We start from the raw sequence: 13,598 nt of genomic DNA on the forward strand, positions 1-13,598 counted from the left end.
GTACCTGATGCGAGGAAGATCTAGCAAGTTACCTGTTGATCTAGACATGGGGTCCTAACCCCCGAAGATACCTCGCCAGATGCAGATTGGGATGCAGAAAGGCAGCAAAGGTACCGCAAAATACAGGAATGCGTGGAAAGAAGTCTCGCCCAAGCCAGACAAAAACAAGAAAGAGACTACAACCAGCATGCTCCTGCGATTCCCTTGTCACCCGGTGACCAAGTACTCAAATGGAAGAGGAGATTACACAAGCTTGACGACGAATGGGAAGCGGAACCGTATACCATCCTGCCATCCGATTTTGACAATATGAAGGTCTGTCTCATCAGCAAAGATGGAGGGGAAACCTCAACGGCAATATCCAGAGACCACCTTAAAATATGCCCTGATAAGTTGAGAGAGAGGGAAACCGATCCCGGAACCTCTCCACCTGTAGAAGAGGAGAAGATGATACACACTGTTCTTGGCGATTTTCCCCAGTCTTGGACTCAAATAAATCAGGCCATCTGTCTTAACGTTTCGTCAACTGAAATCGCCAGAACTAAATGTGGTGCCAGATCATCCGGACCCGCAATCACAGCGGACCCCACCAGAGGATGCCATGCCAACCGTTGAGCCGGCAAGTCCTCCCTCTGCTATCGGCGAATCTGCCATACCCACCATTAGTAGCAGCAGCCCTGAGAGCTCCAGCATGCCAGTGCTACCCAGACTCACTAGAAGTGTAGCTAGAAGACAGTGCACTACACCAGCGATAGCAAGCATAGCGGGCCCTGTTAGGCCAATAGCAACCCCTGCACTGCGGAGATCACGTAGCACCAAGAACCAAACTCCACTTCGCTACAAAACTTGGAGATATTAACGATAGTTGCTATTTGGTTGAAAATGTTTGTGTAAATATCTTTGTTACAGGTTTAAAAATGGACAATGGAGTAATGGACAGTGAATTGCTCCAAAACTTTCACAGGGACCCCTTTGTTTACCCGGGGTCCCTGCTGTTTCAAGGTTGCACCCACTGAACTGGGAGTCATGAACTGTGCATGAGCAAACTTTCGCAATGTTCAAGTGTCCTCACCTCCCATAGAGGGAAGCACTGTTATATCTACTTGTTCATAGCATTTACTTGTTCATAGCATTTACAAAATTTTGTATGTCTTTTGTTAACATGTATTGTTGTTCTTCTTTCCACAGTCCGGGAGTACTGGATTTAACGGGGGGGAGTGCAGCGCCCCAGAGTCTGGTCGTTGCAGTAACGTTGCTCTTCCACCAGGGGGAGTGATGGTACGTCTGATTGCACTAAAAGAGACCACCTTGCAGGTATCACAGACACTCATTACACTTCACACTCCGGCCGCTAGGGGGAGCAAAAGCTCCTATCTACTAGGCCACTCCTCACACATGGGTAAAACTGGGGTTTGGAAAGGAAGTTAGGGAGAAAGTAGCTGGGAGAGTTCGAGAGAGGACCTGTCAGGGGTGGGATCTTGACAGAGGCCTAGCAAAGGACAGATCGTTACGGAGCCGTGCCTGTGCCATATAGCTGCAGACTCCTAAGAAAGGACACGAAGCGAAGTATACTGTGGAGAAGTGAAAAACGGGATCACAGCACAAAGGAGATAGAACCAGAAGGAGTCGTGCCCCAAGATCAGCAACATCCTTCTGAGGCGCGTATCCGGCGGCCGGAACGCCGAGGAGGTAATAGACTCTACGCATTACTTTGAACTACGGCAGGGCAGTTAACTTTAGGTTGGCTGCCTCACCTTTACACCTAATGAAGACAATGGAGGCAATTGTGGGAGAGGGGCGTCTCTAGGGTCCCTATAAAATAACTCCAGGCCTACCCCATCATACGGGTGCGTCCTATCCATATCATCTGGGGGACGGAGAGAAAAAGAACAGAAACATACACGACAGTTGTGAGGACTATCCCGAGGTGCTCAGCAGGGAGGTACTACAACACACAGGCGCTGGTAGGAAGGCCACTGATTTCCACCTGCAAAGGGAACTCTGGATGTGCCTTTGGACCGGCCGGTCTCAGCCAGCCCTGTTAGCAGTGCTCTGGATTGCGGATGCCGAGCCTTCAGTAAAGAGGTAAAGAGACTGCAACCCTGTGTCTTCGTTATTTACTGCGACCTACACCGTCACCTACATTTGTAATTGGGCGCCCCTTAGCAGGGCCACGGACCGGGTCAGGCCACCGTGACATCCCCAGAACCGAGAGAGACCCGGTACCGAGTACCCCACTGCCCTGCGCCTGGGGGCCGCTCCAGGCGCATGCCACATAGATGCGCCTGCCGAATTTATGTGCGTCTTAATGAATTTGGCGCACCACACCCCATTGCGCTCTTCATTAATACTAGTGTGCTAAATGCCAGTCAGTCCCCCCATTATATTTTTTATATTTTATTGTTAATAATATTACACTGCAAATTATATGTGAAATCTTATCAATTAATGTATTATCACTATGGATATGCAAAATAAATGGATTGTGGGTCTTTTCATTGTCCTGGACAAAGTCTGCAGTGAGAAAATAGAAACATTGCACGGGTGGATTATACTTCACTTTTTTAAAACTTATACATTTGGAGAGTTGCCTCTTTTTTGGGAATTTTTTATACCATTGCAATGTATTTGCCTTCACCCTAGGAGTTTATGCTGACACCCAACCTCTATTCTAAAGTGCTATTTTATTTTATTACAAGTGTTTTGGGTTTTTTTATATTCCTTTATGTAGGAAATACCTGAAAACAACTTGAATCCAAAGCTAGCTGCATTAGAAAAAAGTAAAAAAAGAAAAGGAAAAAATACACCATTGAACCTTTATCAAAAGTTTATAATGTGTTCCATAATTATCTATACACTGTGTTCAGAATTTATAGGCAATTTGTATTTTTGATGCTTAATTCTTTTATTGAAGGCTAACATGGAAGGAACCCGAAGAAATTATTAGACATTGTGCCAAGGCCAGAAGACGGAGCTATATTTTTATCATGATGTATCAGTAAAATGCGCTTAGGTCCATCAATTCCAGCAATTGTTCGAATTTACTAAGCTTTTTTACCTATTGCTGTATTCTGTCCTCTGGCCCTGTTTTTCTCTGTTAGTTTCTTCAGATTCCTTCCATCCAAAAAGGTTAATAAGTAGTGATGAGCAAGTACACTCGTTGCTCGGGTTTTCCCGAGCACGCTCGAGTGATCTCTGAGTATTTGTAAGTGCTTGGAGATTTAGTTTTTGTTGCCTCAGCTGCATGATTTATGGCTGTAAGACAGGCTGAGTACATGTGGGGGTTGCCTGGTTGCTAGGGAACCCCCACATGTAATCAAGCTATCTAGTAGCTGTAAATCATTCAGCTGAGGTGACAAAAGCTAAATCTCCGAGCAGTTACAAATACTAGATCACCCGAGCGTGCTCTGGAAAACCTGAGCAACGAGTATACTCGCTCATAGTCTCATAGTCTCATAGTTATTAAGGTTGAAGGAAGACTGTAAGTCCATCTAGTTCAACCCATAGCCTAACCTAACATGCCCTAACATGTTGATCCAGGGGAAGGCAAAAAAAACCCATGTGGCAAAGAGTAACTCCACCATGGGGAAAAAAATTCCTTCCCGACTCCACATACGGCAATCAGACTAGTTCCCTGGATCAACGCCTTATCAAGGAATCTAGTGTATATACCCTGTAACATTATACTTTTCCAGAAAGGTATCCAGTCCCCTCTTAAATTTAATTAATGAATCACTCATTACAACATCATACGGCAGAGAGTTCCATAGTCTCACTGCTCTTACAGTAAAGAATCCGCGTCTGTTATTATGCTTAAACCTTCTTTCCTCCAGACGTAGAGGATGCCCCCTTGTCCCTGTCTCAGGTCTATGATTAAAAAGATCATCAGAAAGGTCTTTGTACTGTCCCCTCATATATTTATACATTAACATAAGATCACCCCTTAGTCTTCGTTTTTCCAAACTAAATAGCCCCAAGTGTAATAACCTATCTTGGTATTGCAGACCCCTCAGTCCTCTAATAACCTTGGTCGCTCTTCTCTGCACCCGCTCCAGTTCAGCTATGTCTTTCTTATACACCGGAGACCAGAACTGTGCACAGTATTCTAAGTGTGGTCGAACTAGTGACTTGTATAGAGGTAAAATTATGTTCTCCTCATGAGCATCTATGCCTCTTTTAATACATCCCATTATTTTATTTGCCTTTGTAGCAGCTGCCTGACACTGGCCACTGAATATGAGTTTGTCATCCACCCATACACCCAGGTCTTTTTCATTGACGGTTTTGCCCAGAGTTTTAGAATTAAGCACATAGTTATACATCTTATTACTTCTACCCAAGTGCATCACCTTACATTTATCCCCATTAAAGCTCATTTGCCATTTATCAGCCCAAGCTTCTAGTTTACATAAATCATCCTGTAATATAAAATTGTCCTCCCCTGTATTGATTACCCTGCAGAGTTTAGTGTCATCTGCAAATATTGAAATTCTACTCTGAATGCCCCCTACAAGGTCATTAATAAATATGTTAAAAAGAAGAGGGCCCAATACTGACCCCTGTGGTACCCCACTGCTAACCGTGACCCAGTCCGAGTGTGCTCCATTAATAACCACCCTTTGTTTCCTATCCCTGAGCCAGCTCTCAACCCACTTACACATATTTTCCCCTATCCCCATTACTCTCATTTTATGTAACAACCTTTTGTGTGGCACCGTATCAAAAGCTTTGGAAAAGTCCATATATACTACGTCCACTGGGTTCCCTTGGTCCAGTCCTGAACTTACCTCTTCATAGAAGCTGATCAAATTAGTCTGACATGAACGGTCCCTAGTAAACCCGTGCTGATACTGGGTCATGAGGTTATTCCTCTTCAGATACTCCAGCATAGCATCCCTTAGAATGCCCTCCAGGATTTTACCCACAGTAGAGGTTAAACTTACTGGCCTATAATTACCGAGTTCAGTTTTTGCCCCTTTTTTGAATATTGGCACCACATTTGCTATACGCCAGTCCTGTGGTACAGACCCTGTTATTATGGAGTCTTTAAAGATTAAAAATAATGGTCTATCAATGACTGTACTTAGTTCCTGCAGTACTCGGGGGTGTATCCCATCCGGGCCCGGAGATTTGTCAATTTTAGTTATTTTTAGACGCCGCTGTACTTCCTGCTGGGTTAAGCAGGTGACATTTAATGGGGAATTTTTATCACTAGTCATTTTGTCTGCCATGGGATTTTCTTTTGTAAATACTGATGAAAAAAAGTCATTTAGCATATTGGCTTTTTCCTCATCCTCATCCACCATTTCACCCAGACTATTTTTAAGGGGGCCAACACTGTCATTTTTTAGTTTCTTACTATTTATATAGTTAAAGAATATTTTGGGATTATTTTTACTCTCTCTGGCAATGAGTCTCTCGGTCTCAATCTTTGCTGCCTTGATTTGCTTTTTACAGAATGTATTTAATTTTTTGTATTTATTTAATGCCTCCTCACTACCTACTTCCTTTAATTCTCTAAATGCTTTCTTTTTGTCCCTTATTGCGCCCCTTACAGCTCTATTTAGCCATATTGGTTTCCTCCTATTTCTAGTATCACTATTAATAAGCCTAAAACCTGATTAAGAGTGAGGTTTTGTCTTTCTTAGGACTTTTTTCTGTACCAATGCTTGAAGAAAGTGTCTTCTAAAAACTGACTGTAGTTTTGGGAAATAATTTTGAGTCCATTTTCAACCCAAAATGCTCCAACAAGCTCATCTGTAAAAATACCAGCCCACAGCAAATTTCTCCATCTTCTCTTTTCTGTGAATCCATATTGCACTCAGATGTTCTCCAAGCGCAGTCCGATGATTTACACCGACTTATTGACTTGTGATCCGAATATTAGATCAAACTTGGGCATGCAGTGATTTTTTTCCTCAAAGAGACTCTGTCCAAATGAAATATTGGGCATGTGCACAGCCCCATAGACTAATGTTGATCCGATGTTTTCTCAGATCGTACTCGGACAGTAAATGCGCTCGTGTGCACCAAGCCGTGCACTGAAAAGACTAGTCTCTGTCCTGTTCAAATGGACATAACATAAACTGCCTTCACGTCAAAGTCTTCACCTGCAAAATGATAGATTTCAATGTTGCCCGCGCAGAACATCTCACATCAGTTTTTGCTGCAGCCTGCAGAGGGCACCAGCCTCATATCCCTTCCCAGAATATCTCAGACTTTGAACTAACGGTGAAAGGTTTGTTCCTCCAACAGTTTCACATCTTTCCATAGTGTGTTACCTGCTCAGCGTGTGGCTCAGTGTCTGTACCTGTCAAAACAGTGATTATCCATCAGCATAAGGCCACATTCACACTAGCAGTATTTGGTCAGTATTTTACCTCAGTATTTGTTAGGCTACTTTCACACTAGCGTTAACTGCAATCCGTCACAATGCGTCGTTTTGCAGAAAAAACACATCCTTCAAAAGTGCTTGCAGGATGCGTTTTTTCTCCATTGACTAACATTAGCGACGCATTGCGACGGATTGCCACACGTCGCAACCGTCATGTAACGTTTTTTGCTCCCGACGGTCCGCTTTTTCCGACCGCGCATGCGCGGCCGGAACTCCGCCCCCACCTCCTCGCACTTCCCAGCACCTCACAATGGGGCAGCAGATGCGCTGGAAAAATGCATCCGCTGCCCCCGTTGTGCGGCGGAGACAACGCTAGCGTCGGTGACCTCGGCCCGACGCACTGCGACGGGCCGAGCCCGACACTAGTGTGAAAGTAGCCTAAGCCAAAACCACGAGTGGGTGATAAATGCAGAAGCGGTGCATATGTTTCTGTTATACTTTTTCCTCTGATTGTTCCTCTCCTGGTTTTGGCTTACAAATACTGAGGTAAAATACTGACCATATACTGAACGTGTGAACGAGGCCTAAAAGTAGCAAAAATGCTGAAAATTATGCCTGACTTTACAAGTACCTGGCATGCCATGAAGGCAACAAGCTGGCATCTGAGCGACACTATACTGTGCAATATTAAAGTGAATAAGAAGTAAAAATCTAAGTGTGTAAGGCCGGTTTCCAGGTGGAGAGTGACATGCCAAGCCTGGCATGCCAAGGTGAGGAAACCTTTAAGCCTTGCAAGGCTCCTCTGGAAAATTAAATTTGCAAATTGCCTCTTCAGAGAGGAAGACGACTAGAACTCTATAGGGCTACCTATTGGAAGTAGCAATATCAGTCAATATCGATGCTTTAACAAGTCTTGCCGCACGACTTAGGATAAAAGCCAAAACCATAATCTCAATGTGCAGACACTGTGTTTCGGGGTACTGCCCCTAATTAGTGCAAAGTGTGAGATCTGGTTTGGCTAGGTGAGAGGGGTCTGACCGGGATCCAAGGGGTAATGTATCTCCTTGCAGAGAGTCAAGCCTGGCATGCCAAGGTGAGGAGACTTTTAAACCTTGCAATGCTCCTCTGGGAAATATGCAAATTGTCTCTTCAGAGAGGAAGAGCACTAGAACTCTAGTGCCGCTTATTGGAAGTAGCAATCCTAAAAGTCAATATCAACGCTTTAACGAACCGAAGCGTTTTTTAGATCTGTGGTGTTTTAATTAAAGCACAGCGAGCTGTAGGTATTTCATTTTGTCTGGCTTTTGTCTTCACCGGCTTCTCTATAGAAAAATGCCTGTACCAAATTCTTGCAAATAAAACTCACTAGAAACACTTGAAATCCAAGGTTTTTCAATGACAAGAACAAAAAGTGAAGGCGTCCGAAGACAGTGCAGTCAAATTTAGGAGACTCCAGGCACTCTGAGGCTGTGTTTGAATTGGAGAATGTAACCTTATTAGACATGACTGGACGGCCGCTTTCCCTAGTAGGGTTATTTATTGTAAGCGCCCAATTTGTGCACTTGCTTCTTATATTTTTCCAAGACGCGAGGCTGAGAACACATCCATATGCAGAACAGCGCCAGATTCTTTATTGCATTTGCACCTGTTTGTTGAGTTTTTAGTGTTTTTCATTTTTTGCTTATCCCAAATTCACCTTTACATCTGACTTTTTTACAGTTTGTTTTGTGTTTACCTGTTGTTGTTTTTGTGTTTTTTTTCCTCAGTTTGACACTATAGGCAGAGTTTAGACTTTCCATAAGTTTTCAGCTGATTCATTATTTACCACTTTTCGAAAAGTCATCAAATTTGCTATAAATGTACTCGAGCCCTAATACCCCGCCATACCTCATTCTTTCAGAGTAATTTTATGTACACCTCAAATTTGGGTACAATTTTTGCAACATTTAAGTGGAACATGCAATTTTAGATTTTTTTTGTGTTAAAACGTTGCAAAATAAGTTTAACCCCTTCATGACATATGACAAAGTTATGTCATTTGTCATGTTCTGCCTTTGATATGGGTTCACAAGCCAAGCCCTCATCTTTTCCAGCAGATGATGGCTAATAAATTCAACCATCATAAGCCTCTAACAGCTGCAAGTGGAGCAGAGCTCGGCCCGAGGCTATTAACCTGTTAAATGCTACTGTAAATCTGTACTGGCAGGGGGCCCGTCAATCCGTGTCCATAGGCACAACTGTGACGCGATCACGGAGCATCAATGGGTTCCCATGACAGCCAGAGGTCTGCTGAAGACCCCAGTGCCTGTCATTACAATACTCCTGTGAAAGCCAACGATTAGCTGGCATTCATAGGAGATCGTGATTTTTAGCTAATGCACTGCTATGTATTGAACAAGCGACTAACAAATACAGTAAAAAGTTGAAAAAAAATCTTTAAAAACGGCATAGAAAAACAATAAAAATTCCAGAACTAAATTTTTTGGCCGCCTCAAAATGCAGTACAATACTATAAGAGGCGATCAAAAATTGTATCTACCCCAAAAATGGTATTAGTAGAAACATCTGCTCAGGGCTCAAAAAAATAAGCCCTCACACAATCATATAACCCAAATATTTAAAATGTTACTGGACAATGAAAAAGCAAAAAAAACATTTTCTTACGAATATGCAAAAAAAAAAATTCACCACTTAAAAAAAACAATAATACATGTTTGGTATCTGCGTAATTGTACTGACCTGGAGAATCAGTTTTACCATATAGAAAACATGGCAAATAAAAAGAAAAATTGTGGAATTGCAATCTTTTTGCAAATTCTTTGCACTTGGGATTTTTTTTCCTGCTTTCCAGTGCATTAAATGATTAAATGAATAGTGTCATTCAAAAGTATAGTACAACTCGTCCCGCAAATACAATATCTCTGATATGGCTATGTGGATGGAAAAATAAAAAAGTCATGGCTCTGATAAGAAGAAGGGGAGGAAAAAACTAAAACAGAAAAACGAAACATAGCCTCATCATGAACTGGGGTTAAAAACAAAAAGAAACAATATTTTTTATTTTACGCGAAATTCATGAACCGCACTTGCCATTTTGATGAATAAAAAAGACAGCAAATACTACAAGGCAGAAAAAAAGGAAAGAGATTTTTTAAAAATTGCAAATAATGGGAGGTGAGAGGTAGTCTGAAAAAAAAATGATAAAAAAAAAAATAGTTAAAAAAAGAAAAAGATTTATAAATAATGAATAGGACCCAAAACACACAATAGTGGTAAGATAGTGGAATCGAAAATATTTTAATATCTGAGATCTGAGAATTTCACAGGTGTAACCGCCGACAGATATCCTGTAGGTGTTACGTTGCCGATATGGTTTTAATTCTAAATTTAATTAGTTTTACCTGTAACGTCATGAAATATTTATGAAGGAACAAGTACAAATTAGGCCGAAAGTAACTGCGGTCTCGCACGCTTTATTAACCCTCTCCTGCCTTCTGCTCACCTGATACCCTCTCCCTTGTCCCCTCTGACTTGATCTGGTCCCCGCCCCACAACCACGCCGTATTTATCCATCTTTAATTTCTTTTTACTGTCACTTTGGTGATTAATGCTCCTGTTTTCCCTTTCTCACACACACCCCCCTCTCCAGGTTGTTTGTAGAGGGGGTCTTCTCTTCCCCACATAGTCGCAGTGTTGCTGCAGTTGCTATGGTTCCTGTCTGTGGTGAGAGACATCTGGATTCTGGTCACGATCTTCTCCAACGCTTTGTGTGGAGTCTGATTGATTTAGGAAACAGGACGGTGGGGTGGTTAGGAGGAGGATTGGGGTGGGATGAGGCTGTTCTGCGATCCACTTCAGGGGGATTTGAGGGACCTTGAGATGAGCCAGGGATCCCGATGCTGGAGAGGTGAGTAAATGATTCCGCAACTGCAGGGGATTACTTAACCCGCAACTCCGGCTAATTTATAGGGATCATATAAAATCCCACCATCCGAGGTTTATAGGGTACCGCTCCGCAGCGCTCTAAATATACGATATTACTGATCAGCACGTGTTTAGGAAGCTGCGGGTCTTCAATATGCACAATGCATCTATTTCTTAGAGCCACTTTCTACAACTTATCGAAGATCAATAACTTCTAATCCGACTGCAGAAAGAACTACAAGCGCCATCATTCCTTGCAGAATAGACATTTACTGGAGGGAGCGTTAGGAAATCGGTGAGAAACGAGTTGCAGACACTAAGCATCAGCAACATGTGTCTCTGAAGATGCTACCGCCGGACAAGGAGCATCTACAGAACCTGTGGCTCCTCATTAGATGCAGGTTGGTGAAGCCTCGTACAAATCGTAAGACATCGATTAACCAATTGTTTGGTTTTGATGGAACGGATATTATATGACTGATCTTTTTTATTATGTAGATATATGTATTTCACATTTTCATTCATACCTACGAGGAGCAGACTGGAGAAGGGAATGATGCTCAGAATTCATAGGTTTTTCCATCTCTCTGGATCATACCATATCCGTAATTTGCTTCCATCTTGTAAATAGAACTGAATTACATACAATCTTGTGCTTCGTTATTACTATGTCAAATGCCAGCATTTCCCTGTGTTTGTTATGTTCTCACACACATAGTATATACAGGTACCGGTGAAACTGATAGTGACAACCAGAGAAGAGTTTATGAATAAGTTTAAGAGCTCCTCCGATGGACGCTTTGGGGCAGATACATCAAGTCTGCTGTTTTGTACCCCAGAGGTGTTCCACGGTACGCTAGAGAAAGATGTGTCAAATATATCAAGTAGCGTGCGACTCTTAATGACTTTGGCGCAACTTTCAGCTGCAATGCGCCACAACAACAAAATATTCTATAAAGATGGGATGGAGAACTAAAGTGTCTTATAGGCAGTGTCCAGGCTCGGGGTACAAGTCTGCAGTCACTCAGAATTATGAAACCTCACAGTGCTCATAGTACGCACTGTCAGGATTCTTAAGTGCCGATGGTGGGAGAGGGCAGTCATGTGACCACAAGTATGAGATTTGCATATTTCCGGCTACAATATGACTAGACGTGTCCAGACACTTTTCAGCACGCACGTCTAGTTGGCACGTGATCATGGGTATGCGAACCACATACCTGCGCTCACGCTCAGCCCGATCCTGGCGCTGACACTAGAGAATCCAGATAGCACGCACTCTGTGCTGTGAGGATTTACAAGTCTGCAGTCACATAAACTGATTGCAGGTTTGTACACCAAGCCTAGATAACCACTTTATTTTACACCAAAAAAAGTTGGGGAAACTCGAGTAAAAATGTCAAAAGTTGTAAGTTTGCACATTGTAAAATTGCACAAAAATTTTGAAACATTTCAAACACTTTTAAGCTAGATTTCTGGCGCCTTAGTCCAAGCCTTAGGCCGGGGTAACACTTGTGAGTGCAATGCGAGAAACTCACACGAGTCTCTCGCCTCAATACCCGGCACTGCCGCCGGCATTCGGGAGCGGAGTGTTCAGCTACACAGAAATACATAGAGCCACACGCTCCGATCCCGAGTGCGGGCGGCAGTGCCAGGTATTGATGCGAGAGACTCGTGACAGTTTCTCGCATTGCACTCGCAAGTGTGACCCCCGCCTTAAAGGGCTTGTCTAGAATTTGGCTCAAAGTAAGGGGACATGAAAAAAATACCAAAGAACTTACCTGGTAAGTTTGCCTCTGCTCTAGCGTCCCAGTTCTAATGGTCTTGCAGAGCTTTGTGATCTGCCCTACTAAGCAGTCATCCACACGTGACTGCTGCAGACAATCATTTTCCTCCACGGTCACGTGCCAACCATGCTATTCTAGTACAATAATTGACTTCAATGGTCAAGTGTGCACACTACAAAAACTACTTGCATCATAACAGCACAATCATGTTAAATTGTATTTCTTTTACCAAGTAAAAGTGTTGTCACTATGAAAATTTGACTTATTACATTGTGGGAGCGCTGCATGTAGCCAAAATGCTAATGTTAACATTTAATGTTTTAAAGGGAATGGAGTTTTTCAGGACTTATATATTGATGACTTGCCCTTAACATAAGTGATCAATATAAGATCAGTGGGAGTCTGACACCCCGCACCCCACCGATCAGCTGTCACCAGGTCCAGTATCCAGAGGTTCACCATTTATAGAGCTGGAACAGCCGATATTCGTGCACCGTGTAATGGCAATTCTAGGGTTCTGCAGCTCCGAGTTTATTGAAATTAATATGATTTGAATTAAATATGATTTGAGTTTAAGTACCCCAGAATGGCCACTATACATGGCGCTCTGCTGTTCCAGCTCTATAAGCTGTGAACTTCTGGTGACTGGGGTTTGCTCTCTTCAGACCCTCTTATTTTCAGTTGTGTCTGAGCTACTGGGTGAAGACTAGCTGCTATAATATTTCTCATACACAGTACATAAAGACATAAGAAGTTCCTAGTCTTTTGTGTCTATGTAGCATATCCTCAAAGCAGCAGCAGTATGGAGGACCTTATAAAACAGTACTGAGCAGTGTAGTTGTGAATCCAGCACTGGAATTATCTAAAACACTTACTAAAAATCTTCAGCATGATTTGTCAGTGTTTCCCTGTCTGCGTCTCTCTGAGACCTTCCCCCCTCTACACCCTCTCTCCTTCCAAAGACTTCAATATACAAAATAGTATAATGGACCCCCACATAGTCGGGTAAACAGGATAATGGACACACACACATAGCCCTGCAAACAGGAAATGGAACCACACACAGCCCCCAATGACCCCAATGACAGCCCTGCAAACAGAATAATGGCCCCCACATAGCACTCCATGAATTATAATGGCTCCCACATAGCTCTCCAAATATAATATGGCCCCAAACATACTGTAGTCCTTCAAATAGTATGATTGCCCCAACATAGTCCTCCAAATATTTTAATGGCCCCTACATAGTATAATGGACCCCATATAGTCCTCCAAATAGTACAAATGGACCCCACATAGAACACCATATAGTATAATGGGAAGAATATAGCCTAGCCCTCTATATAATATAATGGCCCCACATAGCCCTCCATATAATATAATGGCCCGCACATAGCCCTCCAAATATTACTAAAGCCCCCCATTACCTTCCATAAAGTATAATGGGTCTCACTTTGACCTCCATGTAGTACAATGCACCCCCATTGCCTTCCATATAATATAATGCACCCCCATTACCCTCATATGGTATAATGCACCCCCATTTCCCTCCA

At 42.8% G+C, this 13,598-nt stretch overlaps 1 protein-coding gene across 3 annotated transcripts in view; it reads left to right on the top strand.

The window, feature by feature from the left end:
* Nucleotides 1–10,101: 10,101 nt before the first annotated feature.
* The window catches only part of CHL1 (cell adhesion molecule L1 like), a 133,263-nt gene continuing 129,766 nt past the window's right edge, over nt 10,102–13,598 (top strand). Inside the window, exons 1-2 of one of the 3 annotated variants that reach the window (XM_077278070.1) lie at nt 10,136–10,241; nt 10,437–10,659. The gene's annotated coding sequence lies outside the window, so the exon portion shown is untranslated. Of the gene's footprint in view, nt 10,242–10,436; nt 10,660–13,598 lie in introns of all 3 variants that reach the window. The other 2 variants (XM_077278069.1, XM_077278075.1) reach the window with 2 other exon arrangements.

This window comes from Ranitomeya variabilis, chromosome 8, assembly GCF_051348905.1.
Source record: "Ranitomeya variabilis isolate aRanVar5 chromosome 8, aRanVar5.hap1, whole genome shotgun sequence".
NCBI classification, from domain to species: domain Eukaryota; kingdom Metazoa; phylum Chordata; class Amphibia; order Anura; family Dendrobatidae; genus Ranitomeya; species Ranitomeya variabilis.